Source organism: Pristis pectinata, chromosome 14, assembly GCF_009764475.1.
Source record: "Pristis pectinata isolate sPriPec2 chromosome 14, sPriPec2.1.pri, whole genome shotgun sequence".
Taxonomy (NCBI): domain Eukaryota; kingdom Metazoa; phylum Chordata; class Chondrichthyes; order Rhinopristiformes; family Pristidae; genus Pristis; species Pristis pectinata.
The window spans coordinates 43,188,962-43,207,400 of record NC_067418.1 but is presented as its reverse complement, the minus strand read 5'-3'; the positions used below and the strand labels follow the sequence as shown (position 1 = coordinate 43,207,400).

General features: G+C 45.1%; 2 protein-coding genes across 11 annotated transcripts in view; one reads left to right on the top strand and one right to left on the bottom strand.

Moving 5' to 3' along the window:
* Positions 1-10,351, bottom strand: part of LOC127577845 (activating molecule in BECN1-regulated autophagy protein 1-like) — a 340,012-nt gene extending 329,661 nt beyond the window's left edge. For 4 of the 5 annotated variants that reach the window (XM_052029452.1, XM_052029455.1, XM_052029456.1 and 1 more), the window contains exon 1: positions 10,004-10,351. The gene's annotated coding sequence lies outside the window, so the exon portion shown is untranslated. Of the gene's footprint in view, positions 1-9,618; positions 9,729-10,003 lie in introns of those variants that run through there. The other variant, XM_052029453.1, reaches the window with a different exon arrangement.
* A 1,548-nt stretch (positions 10,352-11,899) lies between these two features.
* The window catches only part of atg13 (ATG13 autophagy related 13 homolog (S. cerevisiae)), a 67,801-nt gene continuing 61,261 nt past the window's right edge, over positions 11,900-18,439 (top strand). For 2 of the 6 annotated variants that reach the window (XM_052029334.1, XM_052029332.1), the window contains exon 1: positions 12,064-12,288. The gene's annotated coding sequence lies outside the window, so the exon portion shown is untranslated. Of the gene's footprint in view, positions 12,289-18,439 lie in introns of all 6 variants that reach the window. The other 4 variants (XM_052029336.1, XM_052029333.1, XM_052029335.1 and 1 more) reach the window with 4 other exon arrangements.

Genomic DNA, 18,439 nt, shown 5'->3' with positions numbered 1-18,439 from the left:
GGTACTTGATGATCAGCATATACTCAGTGGGCCAAGAGGCCTGTTTCGGTGCTATATTACTCCATAACTCACTGTAACTTTATGACATAGCACGTATCCTCATTCTGAAGACACAAAAACATTGTTGCACTCGTTAAGCCCAGTGGGAACACCTCAGATCTGAGTTTTCAAAATATTTCCTTGCCCTGTCAGTTATAAAACTGAGTGCTGCATCCTGAATTGCCTCTAACCCATTTTGGCAGGGAAAGCCTTGCCAGACAGAATCTAAGCCAAAAAAAGATTAACAGATGCCAAACCACTAGTGTTACTTGTTACCCTTCAGCAGCACCTGGAAAAAATCAGTCATGAAATGCTGCTTGGGATGATCCATGATGTGTTGAAGAACCACCAGTTGGTCCATATGATCTGAGTAATGAGCAAAATCAAACTTTGACAATGAACTTGGATGAAAACACAGCCAGCAAAGCTGTTGGACCAACCCAGCACAAGGGAACATATTGGATCTTCTTTACATCTCCATGAATAATCAACTAATCCACCTGAATACACACAGCTTTCTCTCTGTTAACTTGATGACTGCAGGGAACTTGCCCCAGACTAAGCATACATTGCATTTGCCAGGCAGACCAGTGACCACATTTCCAAACAACTTCAACCATATCCAACAACGACACAGACCAGCCTTTTCCAGCTGAGTAACTGTGACACGAAGAGAGTTAAACATCAACTGAAACTGCATACATTTGACACCTAGTCGACCTTGAAGTGACCTTAAACTCTCTTTTAGGGCCACAGGGAAGAGGGAATATCAGTACATGAAATCACTTTACCTGCAAACTTGCGAACTCAATATAGAAAGCACACCCAGGCATGGTAATTCACTACATTGTTTGCCCCATGTTACTCCAGCACAGAGTACACTTGCTTGGTACAAGAGGACTTGGTCCTCGGGAATCATCCTCGGCTGCCTTAAACCAACCAACATCAATATTCCATATAGTTGCAGGAAGAATCCTTGCAGACATCCAGCAAGCTGGGTCTGCCAAGTAGGAGATGGTGGAATCATGTACAATTACTACGTTTAAGCAACATTTAGACAGGCACTTGAATAGGCAAAGTATAGGAGACAGACCTATTGCAGACAAATGGGATTACTGTAGATGGGGAGAACGTTTGGCATGCAGGTGGTGGGTTGAAGAGCCCACTTCTGCACTGTATGACTATTATGACTGAGAGGAAGCTGTATGTAGGAAACAGCAGACACCAGCTACATGGTCACTGCAACAGCCAAATGCCCAAAGTCTTGCAAAGGCTTCCTCAGAACAGAAAAAGTGCACACCACACCTGTGACCATTGCATCCTCCCCCCAACCACCTGCCCAGCAAGACGACATAGGAGACCCATGTGTCGGGCATTAGTGGAACTGATTAAAACTGCAGATGCTGGCAAAGCACAGCTGGTCAGGCAGCACATGTGGAAAGAGAAACAATCAAAGTTCTGACAAAGGGCTGTGTGCCTAAAATGTTGACCGTTTCTCTTTCCACAGATGTTGCCCGACCTGATGAGTTTTACCAACATTTTCTGATTTTAGTGCAGCTGATAAGCCAACTGTAGGGGCAGAAGCAGAATGGATGATGAGAAACCCCTGAACTACCTCCATACCCAAAGTTCAAGGTCCACAGACCAGAGACTGCAGCAAAGGACAGATCGTGCAGCACCTTTGTCTGCGCACTGACTGGGGACTATCCCTGTACCGTGCAGGATCTTGCTGGCGCCAAACTCACAAGTGTCGAAATGTGCTAGTCACTAAAGAGCAAAATTGGTTTAACGGATGGACAAGGAAGATGACACTATCCAAGCATCTGAATTTTATACATATTTATCTATTCCTTGAGCCCTGTCTGTTCCAAACAGGAAACCCCAGCACAGCCAATCTTTCATTAAACAACTTCTGCATTGACAATGCCCTTGTAAATCAAATCCTTACTGTAGTGTGGTAACTAACATTGTGCACAGTGCTCCACCCATCACTTACTTTGTTTGAAACACTTCCAGAGTTAACTACATGGATTTTAGTAAGGCGTTTGATAAGGTTCCTCATGGAAGGCTCATTCAAAAAGTCAGGAGGCATGGGATCCAGGGAAACTTGGCTGTGTGGATTCAGAATTGGCTCGCCCATAGAAGACAGAGGGTGGTTTTAAATGGAGTGTATTCTGACTGGAGGTCAGTGACCAGTGGTATTCTGCAGGGATCTGGTCTGGGACCCCTGCTCTTTGTGATTTTTATAAATGACTTGGACAAGGATGTGGAAGGGTGGGTTAGTAAGTTTGCAGATAACATGAAGGTTGGTAGTATTTTGGATAGTGTAGAAGGTTGCTGTAGATTACAACAGGACATTGATAGAATGCAGAGCGGGGCTGAGAAGTGGCAGATGGAGTTCAACCCGGATAAGTGTGAAGTGATGCACTTTGGAAGATTGAATTTGAAGGCAGAATACAAAGTTAATGGCGGGACTCTTAGCTGTGTGGAGGAACAGATGGATCTTGGGGTCCATGTCCATAGATCCCTCAAGGTTGCCATGCAGGTTGATAGGGTTGTTAAGAAGGTGTATAGTGTGTTGGCCTTCATTAGTTGGGGTATTGCGTTCAAGAGCTGCGAGGTGATGTTGCAGCTCTATCAAACTCTGGTTAGAACGACACCTGAAGTATTATGTTCAGTCTGGTCACCTCATTACAGGAAGGATGTAGAAGCTTTAGAGAGAGTGCAGAGGAGATTTAACAGGATGCTGCCTGGGTTGGAGAGCATGTCCTTTGAGGATAGGTTGAGCGAGCTAGGGCTTTTCTCTTTGGAGTGGAGGATGATGAGAGTTGACTTGAGAGAGTTGTACAAGGTGATAAGAGGCATAGATTGAGTGGACAGCCAGACTTTTTCCCAGGGTGAAAATGGCTAACACGAGAAGGCATAATTTTAAGGTGATTGGAAGAAGGTATGGGGGGGGGGGGGGGGGATGTCAGAAGTAAGTTTTTTTTTTACACAGAGAGTGGTGGGTGCGTGGAACGCATTGCTGGCAGAGGTGGTGGGGACAGATACATTATTGACATTTAAGAGACTCTTAGATTAGCACATGAATAATAGAAAAATGGAGGGCTATGTTAGATAGATCTTGGAGCAGGATAAAATGTCGGCACAACATTGTGGGCCGAAGGGCCTGTACTATGCTGCAATGTTCTGTGTTCTGTGTACACACATTTATATTCTATGCCCTAGCCAATAAGAGTACCATAGGACTTCTTATCTGCATGTCCTGTAATCTTAGATTTGTGAACATGCATTCAGGTCCCTCTAATTCCTGCACACTTTTCAGTATCCTATGGTCTATTATGCATTTTCTTGCCTTGTTTATCTTCCATAAAAAGGTATTCACCTCATTTCTCTGAATTTCATTTGCCACTTTTCTGCCCACCTGGCAAGTCCATTGATATTTTCCTGGAACGCACAGGTTTCCTCACTTAATCATCCGTACAAATCACAGAAATAACATTTAAATGTAGGAGGTATGATTAAGAAACTTGTAAATACCAATTGTACTGCTAATTTCTGCATTATGTGCAAACTTCTTAAATCATGATTCCAAAGTTTAAATCTTGCTTCATGTGATGAAGGGATCCAGTAAACAACCCTGTAGAACCCACTGCAAAGAGTCACTGAGTCATTGAAGCACCTTTGGTTTGGTGCCAGCAAGTAAATTTTGCATCCAAATTACCCCTTTCTCACAATCTTCTACTCCTGATTAATCTGTGCAGAGGTCTTGTCAAACTCCTTGTCAAAATCCACTTGCACACTAAATGCACTACCCTCATCAAGTCAAGTAAATTGATCATTAGTTATTCATGACATTCCATTAACGCATTGTGTTGGCTATCTTTGAACAAGTTGTGCCTTCCCAAATTACGAATTAAACTGTCCCTGAATTTCATTTCCAGTAATTTGCTTACCAGCAACCTTAGGCTGACCAGCCTGTAATTACTTGATCAATCCCCTTCTCACTATTTAGAAAATGCTGTCACTTCCTTTAGCAGCCTGCCAATCCTTCACCAAAGTGACTTGGAAACTACAAAGGCTTGCTATTTTCTCCCTTGCTTCTCTGATAGTCTGCAATATATTTTTGTAAAGCTTTGTGATTGAGCTAAAGCCCTTTGTGTTTCCTCTTTCAAATCCGATACTTCATGCTTTTCTTCCTCAACTACAATGTTAGATTTGTCCTCCTCTTGTGAAGAAACATCCTTTGGGATCATATCCATGTTTTCCACTTCCATAATGTTCTGAATAAACACCCCTTATAAAGAAATAAAAACAAAAAATGCCAGAAATACTCAGCAGGTGTCTAAGTGTGTGTAGGGGTGGGGTGAGAAGAGTTAATATTTCAGGTGATGATTTCTCTTCAAAACTGGGAAAAGATAGAAATAGGAAGGGGTGGAAAGAACAAAGAATGTCTCTGTTAAGGTGGAGATCGAGACTGACTAAGATTTTTTTTTAAGATATCTTTATTAGTCACACGTACATCGAAACACACAGTGAAATACACCTTTTTGCGTAGTGTTCTGGGGGCAGCCCGCAGCTGTCGCCACGCTTCCGGTGCCAACGTAGCATGCCCACGACTTCCTAACCCGTACATCTTTGGAATGTGGGAGGAAACCGGAGCACCCGGAGGAAACCCGCGCAGACACGGGGAGAACGTACGAAATGACAAACGATGATGGTGCCAGCCAAGAGAAGGTGGTGAGGATCATTCATTGCAAAGTGATGGGTCTTGGGGAGATGCAAGTAGAAGGAGATGAGTGAGATCAGCAGAGTGGGGGTGGTGAAATCAATGCTGGGCATGTGAGGAACAAAATACTGCAGATGCTGGAAATCCAAAATGAAAGAAAATGCCAGGCAGCATTTGTGGAGAGAGAAAAGCTAAACTCAAGTTACAGGCCAACGATCTTTCATCAGAACTATCCAGTTTTGACACAAGTTGGTAATTTCGTATTGTTGAATTCAATGTCAAATCCTGAGGGATGGAAAGCTGTTGTTTCTTGGACTTATTTTGGACTTCAGTGGAACAGTAAAACGAGTCAAAGGAAAGAAGCCAGAGTGGAAGTGCAATGGAAAATTCAAGTGACTGGCCAATGAAAGCTCAGGGTCACCCTCCATGGAGGTGCTCTGCAAAGCAGTCACCCAACCTGCATTCACATTCTCCAATGTAGCAGGAACCATGAGCACCAACTACAGTACACTAAGCTGGAGGTAGTACAAGTGAATCATTGCATCACCAAGGAAGAGCATTGGGGTTGCTATAGTGTTGGAGGGGAAGAGGTGGGAAGCAGCTGATGCATGGGTAAATTCCATGAGAAGTGGTTGCTGGTAGGGACGGAAGTGCAAACCTGGCAATCACAGGGGGAGTAGTTCATCCACAATGCTGAAATGAGATGAGGGGAGAAGAGGTGTTTGGTTGCAGTATCACATTGGAAGCAGCAGAAAGAACATAAGAGAATCCATTCAACATGCAGAGTGGTGGGCTGGAATGTGAGGAGCAGTAGGGACCCCTGTCAGCCTGGATGGAGGAGAAGCCATGTCAAAAACTCTGCTGTGTGAAGTGTCATCATCAATACAGAGAGATCGGAGCAGGGAGAACAGAATGAAGCCCTTACAGGAACCAGGAAGGAGGTGTAGTCAAGCAAGATGTGGGAATCTGTGGGCTTGTCATGGATATTGGTTGCTAATCTACCCCCCTGAGATGCATGTAGAGATAGAGAAGTTGAGAAGAAAAAAAGGGAATAGGGATGGACCAGATGAAAATGGGTGCAGGGCAGAAATTGGCAGAAAAGCTGATGAAACCTGGGAGTTCTGTAGGAAGTGTGGAATTCACAGGTCACAAAAAGAGAACAAAACTGTCACCATAGTTGAAGACACAAAATCTGAAATATCATATCTGATAAACACAGATGGAGATACTCAGTTTTGAAAAGTAGATAAATCAGCAAGCTTGATAAAAACATACCGCAGATCATTAGGGAGACAAGGAAGGAACCAGCTGAATTTTGACCATTATTTTCCAAGCTCTTCCTTTTTCCTTAACCATGGCTTCCCTTCCACAGCTGACAGGCCTCTCAATCAAACATGTTCCATTTCTCACACTTCTGCTCTCACCTTTTCTTCCACATCCTCATCATCCACCCCACTGGCACCTGCAGCTGTTTTGCTTTTCCTTACTTGGCCATGCTCTTATATCTTACTTATCAAACATCTTTGAGGTTTCTTTTCTAAATTTTATTTGCCTTTTTATTTTCTTCAAGCAGTCTGTAGTACAGATCTCACATGACCTCCCCCTATGTATTATCCTACCTTGTATGATCCTTCACATCCTGGAAATAGCCCGGATTAGAGAACCACACTCATCATCTTGCTGAGAATAAATCTGCTGCCAATGGAACAGTACAGCACAGGAACAGGCCCTTTGACCCACCCGAACACGGTGCCAAATTAAACTAAATCTTTACTGCCTGCACATGATCCATATCCCTCCGTTCTATGCACATTCATGTGTCTATCTAACAGCCTCTTAAATGCCACCATCTCTTCTTTCAAAGCCGCCCATTGCTCAGAGATGGACGTACACATTTCCATACTACTTTGGCTGAATTGCTTCTCACACTAGTAAAATTAATCTTGGCCAATTCAAAAATTTACTCCTCCTCTTTGACCTTTTCTATAACTAATCTCCAGCTAAATGAATTATATTCACAACCATCGAAATGTTTTCCTACTGATGCCCCTTCCACCCTCTTTCCCTATAATTATACAGAACTGTTCCCTTCTCTCATTGCAATTTAAAAAGTTTTCTTCAATTCATTTTCAAAATACTCTCTGTGGCTTTCAGTATTTCTATTCCAGTTGAAATGTCCTACTGTAACTAGCACGCTTTCGGCAATACAAAATGTTTGCACATTTGTGAACACAAGAAACTGAACCAGGAGCTTTAAGGGCTCCTTTTCACTTGCAAAATGACCAAACACCAGTTCTGATATAGAGTCCTGAGCTGAAACATAAACTGTTTCTCTTTCCACAGATGCTGCCTAACCTGAGCACTTCCGATATTTTCTATTTTTATTTCAGATTTGCAGTATCTGCAGGTGTTTGATTAGCACTTACAACTGACCCAGCTGTCTCGTTTGTGAGACAAGCTTATCTGCAACCTGCCTACAGTGAAAAGGGCTAAAAGATCAAAACCAAGGTAGTAGCAGACAAAAAAAACAAGAAAGCATTCCTAATTACATTAGAGAAAGAACGTGAAAATTTTACACAAGAAATAACTCAGGTAAAGCCTAACATTACATCTTCTCTGGAAACACAAGATGCAGATTGCGGAACACCTCCACTGAACCCACCACTATGAGGGGGATGATTTTTGTAGGAAGAATGAGGCCTTATGAATTGAAGTGAAGAACAAAATAGAAACACCATCAGACTGCAAAGCATTAAGCATATAGGTCTTAAAGGGTCAGGTGGGGAATAGAAGAGCAATGAGAAAGGATCAATCGATATTCCTGTTGCTAAGGAGCATTCAGGAAAATATAGAACATTATATAAAGATTAACAAGTGAATTGTTCTTATTATCAATTTCAATTGTGCTCAAAAGACTGAAAAGTAATGCATATTCGGTGATTTTTTTTTAAATATTAAAAACAAAGATAACTATATTTTTCCTAAATCAAGAAATTCAAGCCTATCATACACCCATGATTCCTACATGCCATCAGCATTATTTCTTAAATTCATTGCACTGAAATATCATACTTGACCAAATTCCCAAGTCGGCATTTCACCAGCCTTTATGTTCTCTACCATCCAAATTCACTTACCAATCTCCTGCTTTCCACTTACAGCTTTCCATTTTAAAACTATATGCAGTTTCCAACCTTACTGTGACCCCAAGCATCTTCTTCCAACAGTCCAGAGCTCCAAATAAGTGCCAAATGAAACTGTATCACCACTTATGATGGTCCTTTGCACTTGAGACACCAAATGCAGATTGCAGAATACCTCTGATCAGTGCACAAACAGGACATTAACCTTCCAGCTGACTGTTACTTTAATCTTATTCTACTCAACCTTGGACCTCAGCCTCCTGCAGTATTCTGATAGCAAACAAAAAAAAGGTAGTCTGATATAGCAACAGAAAATCCTGGAAACCCTCAGGATTAGACAGCATCTGTGGAGAGAGGAAAGAGTGAGCATTTCAGGCCAACGACCTGGACTGCCTCTCACAATCTGTTTCCTACAAGGACTCCATTCCTTTAAATTACTGACCCTCAGAAGTTCCATTAACTACAACCCTCCATCCCACTCCGATTTCAAAGCCAAACGTAAACTCACGGAACAGCATCTCATCCTCTGAGGCAGCATGTCATAGCCCCCAAGACCCAACATTGAATTCAGCAATGTAGATCACCTGCCTTTTTAGGTTGTATCAGAACTAATCAGTTGACATGAAAGGTCATCTACATGAAATGTTATCTCCTTTTCTTTCCATAGATGCTGTTAAATTTTTACAACAGCTTCTCTTTTTACATCAACATTCCAATGAAGTTCAACATAAACGCAACATAAGTTCATCTTTCAATTGGGCAGTTTACAGCCTTCTGGACTCAATGAGTTCAATTTCAAATAATGATTCTGCTATTTCTATTCACACTTCTGTTGTTGTGAAATACAAATTCCAAAAATGATGCGAAAAGGATAACTCTGTTGTTCAAGCAAAAGGCTAAAGGCATTAAAGCACAAGCGACTTAAAATCATTTAAAAGCTACAATTGACCATTTACACAGATTAACTCTCTACGAAAACCACCCAAGTGAACATAAACATATCCCTGTCCCCACACAAGGATATAGCTCATGATATCTATTTTTGAACAAGCCATTTCAGGATAGACATAAGATTTGCACCCAAACATTTAAGCACATAAATCCTATGACATTACTGGTCATGTATACTTTTTTTTCCCTCCTTAACAAGACCTGCAACATATTTTTAATGAACCTTTGTGTTTTCTTCACTTGTTGTTCTTAACGGCCATAAAAGACTATTTGATAGATTTAGACTTTAATTTCCATACATGAAGAGAAAACCAAAGAATAAATACAGCATATTTTTGGCATTTTCCCAGACCTGCAATTGTTTACACAAATTTCCACTTAGCTTACGTTTCAGTGAAGGCTAATGAGATTATCAAGAAATTCTATCAAAATTCTAAAGAATAAAATTTAGAATGCTTGTCATACCATTTCAGAAGACACTCTGCCATTACTCCAATATCAAGTGTGAAACTCTTCACATATCTCACTCTAGTTGTCCCACATTTTAACCAGCTTTTATAGCCCAGTTTGGGTAGCATTGTTTGCTAACATAATAGTGATCGCATTTCTAAAGAAAAAAAATCAGTAATGAAACACACTGAGATATAACACTCTGTCCTTGCTATTACACCCTAACGTATCGTATCCAACTACTTAAAAATGGCCCATTTTCTGGGCTTCTCGTCGTCTTGAAAAAAGCAAAAAACGAAGGCCTACCAAACAGAAAGCTGGTTTTTGTAGGTCTTCACACAAACGCCCAAAGGGAAAACGTTACAAAAGAGAAGCAGCTTCCCAGCTCACAGCTCCACTCGATCATCTTTTCCTGCCCATTTTGTGCTGATGAAACTGCTGGTTAAACACAACCTGGGCAGACATTTTGTGCAGATCACCACCACCTCCCCCCCTCCTAAAAACAGCACTGAACTTCTGTCCTAATGATCCCACGACAAGGCACACGTCCGTGAGACCACCAAGGGGGACATCTCACCGGTGGAAGTAAATAGATGATGTGTGGAGCAGCAAAGTCTGAGAAAGACACCTTGACAACTTGTCGAATGGACAGAATTTCAGATACAAAGCACTGGAGTTTTGTTTCATTTACCTTTGGGAAGACAGGGAGGGACTTCCAGAGATTAAACATGCTGGTTAGGGTCCATAACCGAGCAGAATGATTGTCTTTGAGAGGAACAAGCCTGGTGTGGCCTAAACCCCTTGCCCACATCCCATGATTTCTTGTGTTACAGACGGCAGTGCTCCGCAGACCAGAGCAGCTGCCATGGAGCGCCAGATGGCACCAGATGGCCAGGGGAAAGCAACCGAATGCGCAGCGTCGATCGGCAACCCGGCAAGTCGGTGCGGCTGAACGAGACCCGAGCGTTGGATGGGGTGAGCGATCGATACCGGGTACCGGACTTCCAATGGATCTTTCCCACCACCACCACCACCCCCCCCCCCCCCCAACACGGACACCGATTGCAGTTCTGCTGCATTATGTGGACCTGCTGAAAGGAGATCCAGCATGTGAACTGGCAATGGGGTGCAATTCGTCTGTGAGGATGAAGGGGGAGAGAGGGCAGAGCAGATATTGGGAATCTTAACAGACTGTGAATGGAGAATGTGTTGCACCTGCTGTCGTTGTCATCTTTTCCATTGTTACCTGGCTAGATATATCTCCGACTAAATATGGATCCACGTAGACTTAAACCTTGAGGGCGCACAGTCTAAAGATAATGGAAATGAAATGTGTTACCTCATATTCTCAATCTCTGTAAGGAAAGACAGGCAACCAAACAACTTTAAATTCTGCATTTGCAATACATTAATAAGGACATAAGATCTCATTCTCCTGTTACCTCTGCTGAAAAAAAATGGTGCAGTTAAGAACCGCAAAGACCAAGGCTTAAAGTTTAAATGTTAAGATTTTCTGAATTGTTTAATCTCAGCTGTAAAGATGCTAGGGTGTTACAGTCTTGGTGAAATAAAAATTAAAGCTTTCGGGGCCTTAGGAGATCTGAATTTCTAGCGGTTGATAAAATACTTCACAAGGAAAGATACCGCTGCAAATGAGGCAAATATTGCACCCAGTTGGCACACAGCGACATCCCAGTAGAAGTCTATTTATTTTTAAATGTTTGAATCTTGGCCAGAACAACTTTGTAAAGTCAAACAATACTTTACATCTACTGAGAAATCAGATAGGGCATCAATTTGAATATCTCATCTAAAAGATGGCACTACAGTCGTCCCGTTGCAAAGCACAGATAAATCGGGGGTTACATACTTTGGTTTCTGGCATAAGGCTTGAACTCACAACCTAACAATTCAGAGGCAAGAGAGTGACCACAGTGCCAAGTGGATGAATCCGTATTATACTTGTATGTTCATTGGTCAGTTTTATTTCACAAAACCGTGAATTAGTTCAGAGTCCAAATTATTTACATTATCATTCTAGTGAAGCAGACAGCTACATTTTAGACAGCACAATGCAACATCCAACTGGAAGATACATGTGGAAATGGGGTATGGGCAGCAATGAGTTCAGCTGAAAGCCAAATAAACAATCAGTCTAGACACACAGAATGTTCTGTGGAGCAAAGTACCCGAAAGCTGTCAGCAGTTGTGGATAACTCCACAGACATAGCTAAGTGTTCCCATCATTTGTGTTTTGTTTTTATATATGGACCTGTACCTCGTCGTAAATGAGAGGACACTGGACAAGAAAAGTTTTCAAGTTATTCCACCTATGACAAATGTGAATTAAAGAAAATATTCAACGCGTAATATTCAATAATTCTAAATCAATTAACAATTTGCATGCAACTTCTGTAAACTGAGTATTTAAAGATCATAAAATTATGATTGTTGCCTGACTCTCTGTCACGTCCATTCTGGGACACTGCAGCTGTGCAGAGTCCCACAACCAGGCATGTTCTGAGCACCTGGATCCTGACAGCCCTTTGCCTCCTGGGAAATGTAGTCACTCTCGGGCCCGGTGCACGCTGGTAATTGTAGGCTGGGCATGACGCCGAACCTACTCTTCAGCTCACAACCACACATACGCCGCACCTTAGCCGGATGAAACCATCTTCCCTTACGGCTACTGCGGAAACAATGCGCGGCTGTGAGCTGTATTTATTTCGGTTTGTTTATTGTTTCTGTTTGAGTTGAAGGGTGCGGCTGGAGGTGGGGGGTGACGAATGTGCGGGCAGGGAGAGGGCGGCTGGGTTTGCGGAGCGTGGTGGAGGTAAACAGAGGGGAGGCCCGGCGGTGGTGGCGGAGAGCGGTCGCCGGCCTCGGCATACGGCGCTGCTCCGCTCCCGGCAACCGCGCCGCCTCGGCGAGGGCCGAGGAGTGAAGACCGATCTCATCTTCGCTGGAATGTGAGGGGTAAGTGGCCGCGGGGGCCTTGGGTTTCCCACCCCACCACACACATAACCCGTCTCCGGGCCCGGCCGTCAAACCCTGGCATCCCCCCCCCCTCCCCCCGCTCTTCGCCATTCTGCCCCCTCTCACATCCCATCTCCTCCCCTCCCATCTCATCCTCCCCTCCCCCCGTCCCCCCATCTCTTCCTCCCCGACCCCCTCCTCCCCATCCCCACCCCCTGTTCACCCATCTCCTCCCCATCCCCACCCCCTGTTCACCCATCTCCTCCCCATCCCACTGTCCCCTGTCCCCTCCCCCAGCCCCCTCCTCGTATCCTCCCCCAGCCCCCTCCTCGTATCCTCCCCCAGCCCCCCATCCGCTCCCCTCTACTGCCTCATCTCCTCCCCATCCCATCCCCCCATTGTCCTCGTCCCCCCTCTGCTGCCTCATCTCCTCCCCAATCTCCCATCTCTCTCCCCGCCCCACATTTCATCCACTCACCCACCTCCCTTGCAATCCTCTGTCCGTCTTGCCAGCTCCCTCATCTTCCTCCCTCACTGCCTCCACCCTGAACTCCTCTGTCTGCCTCATCAGCTCCCTTCACGCCCATTTTTCCATCCATCCCTGACCCTTACTCTTCACTCTGTTCTCTCTTTATTTACTCTTCAACTCCTGGCACTGTATTCCCACCTGCCCTTTCCTAATTCTGAACAAGTCACTAATCCCACATTTTGTGCTTAAATTGCCTGTCCAGGCATCTTCTGACAGGTTTACTGTCTGTGGCCTTGCTCATAATCTTATGTTTCTAGTTTTACTCTACATTTGCTTGTTTACTTATCTCAGTTCCACCTAACTAAAATTTTGCAGTATGTAAGTGGCATAATTTTCATTTTGTTGAAAATTTCATTGTCTTTCTCCATTGGTGTTCAAACATTTCAAAAACTCTCTACTTGCTACTATTTGTATTGCTGAAAATGAGCAGCTCAGTTGGTGTCCCAATATTCCATGCTTTGTGCAAAAAGACAAAGTCAACAGATCAGTCTTGTACGATCAAATTCGTAACTTTGAGTTGTAGATGACATATTCTTCTCCACCTTGAACAATCTACTTCATTTCTGCTGAGTTTACTGATGAAAGTTGGTTATCATTTACTCATGGTTTGATATGATGATCATCAGCATGGTCAAGAAAGATTATATTTCAACAAAGTCAAGCATTGTTTTCTTATGCAATACAAATATAGACCAATTCAGCTTGTAAGCTGGAAGAACAGCATAAAATTTGACTTCCATTGCTGCATTAAACTGTTTAGTGAAAGATCTAAAAAATTCTTTTCAAGAATAATTCTGAACTTAATGATATCATTTGACCCATAATGCAAGGCCAACTCTTTGAATGCTATCCAGTTTGTCACCCAGTACTTTCTGCATAATTGTGAATAATCTCCATCATTTTCAGGAAATAGAAACTAGATCATAACAATTCAGGGCATTTTTTCTTTTTTTTAGTGTAAATTGATTCCATTATTAAATATCTTAAATCTACTGATCACTCTTCCACTAGAAATTTATTTTGTTTACTCCATATACAGTATACTCAGCTATCCAGCAACCATGGGGGAAGGAAATTCTCAGTTGCATGAAAATTTCAAGTGTACATTACTCACTATTATTCTGTGGATAAATCTTTTAAATAAAGCAAGTGTGCTATCCTTGAGAAAATGTACCAGGCTATGTAGTTTTCATTTTTCATTTAAATTCCAGTGCTTTTTCCCCATTATCATTCACCTTCAGATACATGCACTGTCTGATCTCTCTCAGGAAAATCAGTCAAAGTGCAGTCAAGATTGTCAAGCTTTGTTGCGTGCCTTAGATGACACTTTTCAATACCTGTGTCCTTTTAATTTAGGAACAACTCAAGCTTTGCACTTTACAATTTGGTGTCATAAATTGGTGAGGAACCAAAATTTAAATCTTTTACATTATTATATTTATGATTTTAACATTACATTAACATTATGATTTTCACCCTCAGTCTTTTACATTTCTTTTTTTGTGTAAAAACACTTCCACTTTGTACCTTTGGGAATATTTTTACCAAATATAGGAGACAGATATGGGAAAACCTCTACTTGTAAACATGAAAAAGGGATTGGGGAGGGTGGGTGGTGCTAGTGTGAGACAGCACATGAACAAAAGTTGCATCAGAACCTGATGTGCCAAATTCAATTTTTGAAAAAGTTAAAATTCAAAATTTCATGAGAACTTAGTTACTATACAAAAAGAAATCTGTGTGCCTTTGCTCTAACAAAGAGTCTCCCCTTTTCCAGTTTCTGTTCATCATCTGAAGCCCTACATCTGATACCAATGCTGTTAATTTCCTCTGTATCGTTGCCAAGGCCTTGATAGCCAGAGTTGGAAGGAATAATGCAGATGAGGCAGGCCAATGTTTTTATGAAAAATTTTAACTATTTTTGTGCACCTTACCTCTGTTGATAAAGCTTACATTTGCATTTTTAGTTGAGCAGCCATTTCACATTAGCCAGAGCCCTTCAAAGATTTGTGTACATCCATGCCTGGGGGCTCTCTGTTCCTGCACCCTCTAAGGCTGTACCATTTGAGTTTATTTTGAAACCTACCCAGAATGAATTCCAGTTCACACTGGATGTTAAAGTAAATGCAGATCTTTGCCAGTGTCAAGTGATGTCTTCTGTACTAACCAGGCAATAGGATTAACTGAGTGAAGGCACAGTTGAAGGTCATTAAGTATATTCTTGGGCGAGTCAGTATTCAGTAACTCTGGGTTGTCATCTTCAAGAAGGGAAAATACCTGGATGTGAGGGTGGCAGGGTGTAGTCCTGGCCTAATGGCAAGGAAGTCCATGATTGGAGTCCTAGACTGTTGCTTGGACTTTGTTTCATGGCTGATCAGACAGTCAAACCAATAGCCAAAGTTATTGGAGATACAAATGTTACATAATCACATGTTTAATGTTACAAATGTTATCACGAAAGGCTTACAGAATTCACAAACTGACCTTTGGTATGGTTTTCAGTAATGTGATTTGTCAGTGTGAACAACCCAACACTACTCTTAACTGATGAAGGACACTATGAATTTTGTTCACAAACTACCATCCAAAGGGGATGTCCTGAGAGAAACAAAAGTTTCATATGAAGAATTAAGCAAAAGCACATTAAGTGAACAGGATGGAATTGGAATATTATCATTTGTACCAAGGTGCAGTGGAAAAACCTGTCTTACATACCATTCATTACGAGGTACCGCAATGCAGAGCGAGGTACCGCAATGCAGAGCGAGGTACCGCAATGCAGAGCGAGGTACCGCAATGCAGAGCGAGGTACCGCAATGCAGAGCGAGGTACCGCAATGCAGAGCGAGGTACCGCAATGCAGAGCGAGGTACCGCAATGCAGAGCGAGGTACCGCAATGCAGAGCGAGGTACCGCAATGCAGAGCGAGGTACCGCAATGCAGAGCGAGGTACCGCAATGCAGAGCGAGGTACCGCAATGCAGAGCGAGGTACCGCAATGCAGAGCGAGGTACCGCAATGCAGAGCGAGGTACCGCAATGCAGAGCGAGGTACCGCAATGCAGAGCGAGGTACCGCAATGCAGAGCGAGGTACCGCAATGCAGAGCGAGGTACCGCAATGCAGAGCGAGGTACCGCAATGCAGAGCGAGGTACCGCAATGCAGAGCGAGGTACCGCAATGCAGAGCGAGGTACCGCAATGCAGAGCGAGGTACCGCAATGCAGAGCGAGGTACCGCAATGCAGAGCGAGGTACCGCAATGCAGAGCGAGGTACCGCAATGCAGAGCGAGGTACCGCAATGCAGAGCGAGGTACCGCAATGCAGAGCGAGGTACCGCAATGCAGAGCGAGGTACCGCAATGCAGAGCGAGGTACCGCAATGCAGAGCGAGGTACCGCAATGCAGAGCGAGGTACCGCAATGCAGAGCGAGGTACCGCAATGCAGAGCGAGGTACCGCAATGCAGAGCGAGGTACCGCAATGCAGAGCGAGGTACCGCAATGCAGAGCGAGGTACCGCAATGCAGAGCGAGGTACCGCAATGCAGAGCGAGGTACCGCAATGCAGAGCGAGGTACCGCAATGCAGAGCGAGGTACCGCAATGCAGAGCGAGGTACCGCAACAATGCAGAGCGAGGTACCGCAAAGTGCAGAGCGAGGTACCGCAATGCAGAGCGAGGTACCGCAATGCAGAGCGAGGTACCGCAATGCAGAGCGAGGTACCGCAATGCAGAGCGAGTACCGCAATGCAGAGCGAGGTACCGCAATGCAGAGCGAGGTACCGCAATGCAGAGCGAGGTACCGCAATGCAGAGCGAGGTACCGCAATGCAGAGCGAGGTACCGCAATGCAGAGCGAGGTACCGCAATGCAGAGCGAGGTACCGCAATGCAGAGCGAGGTACCGCAATGCAGAGCGAGGTACCGCAATGCAGAGCGAGGTACCGCAATGCAGAGCGAGGTACCGCAATGCAGAGCGAGGTACCGCAATGCAGAGCGAGGTACCGGCAATGCAGAGCGAGGTACCGCAATGCAGAGCGAGGTACCGCAATGCAGAGCGAGGTACCGCAATGCAGAGCGAGGTACCGCAATGCAGAGCGAGGTACCGCAATGCAGAGCGAGGTACCGCAATGCAGAGCGAGGTACCGCAATGCAGAGCGAGGTACCGCAATGCAGAGCGAGGTACCGCAATGCAGAGCGAGGTACCGCAATGCAGAGCGAGGTACCGCAATGCAGAGCGAGGTACCGCAATGCAGAGCGAGGTACCGCAATGCAGAGCGAGGTACCGCAATGCAGAGCGAGGTACCGCAATGCAGAGCGAGGTACCGCAATGCAGAGCGAGGTACCGCAATGCAGAGCGAGGTACCGCAATGCAGAGCGAGGTACCGCAATGCAGAGCGAGGTACCGCAATGCAGAGCGAGGTACCGCAATGCAGAGCGAGGTACCGCAATGCAGAGCGAGGTACCGCAATGCAGAGCGAGGTACCGCAATGCAGAGCGAGGTACCGCAATGCAGAGCGAGGTACCGCAATGCAGAGCGAGGTACCGCAATGCAGAGCGAGGTACCGCAATGCAGAGCGAGGTACCGCAATGCAGAGCGAGGTACCGCAATGCAGAGCGAGGTACCGCAATGCAGAGCGAGGTACCGCAATGCAGAGCGAGGTACCGCAATGCAGAGCGAGGTACCGCAATGCAGAGCGAGGTACCGCAATGCAGAGCGAGGTACCGCAATGCAGAGCGAGGTACCGCAATGCAGAGCGAGGTACCGCAATGCAGAGCGAGGTACCGCAATGCAGAGCGAGGTACCGCAATGCAGAGCGAGGTACCGCAATGCAGAGCGAGGTACCGCAATGCAGAGCGAGGTACCGCAATGCAGAGCGAGGTACCGCAATGCAGAGCGAGGTACCGCAATGCAGAGCGAGGTACCGCAATGCAGAGCGAGGTACCGCAATGCAGAGCGAGGTACCGCAATGCAGAGCGAGGTACCGCAATGCAGAGCGAGGTACCGCAATGCAGAGCGAGGTACCGCAATGCAGAGCGAGGTACCGCAATGCAGAGCGAGGTACCGCAATGCAGAGCGAGGTACCGCAATGCAGAGCGAGGTACCGCAATGCAGAGCGAGGTACCGCAATGCAGAGCGAGGTACCGCAATGCAGAGCGAGGTACCGCAATGCAGAGCGAGGTACCGCAATGCAGAGCGAGGTACCGCAATGCAGAGCGAGGTACCGCAATGCAGAGCGAGGTACCGCAATGCAGAGCGAGGTACCGCAATGCAGAGCGAGGTACCGCAATGCAGAGCGAGGTACCGCAATGCAGAGCGAGGTACCGCAATGCAGAGCGAGGTACCGCAATGCAGAGCGAGGTACCGCAATGCAGAGCGAGGTACCGCAATGCAGAGCGAGGTACCGCAATGCAGAGCGAGGTACCGCAATGCAGAGCGAGGTACCGCAATGCAGAGCGAGGTACCGCAATGCAGAGCGAGGTACCGCAATGCAGAGCGAGGTAGGCCAAGGTCAAGAGTCCATCTTCTGGCCAATGGGAGAGGAGAGAATGTCCTACATGGGTGGGGTCTTCGATTATGCTGACTGCTTTACTGAGGTAGCAAGTAGTATAGACAGAATCCATGGAGGG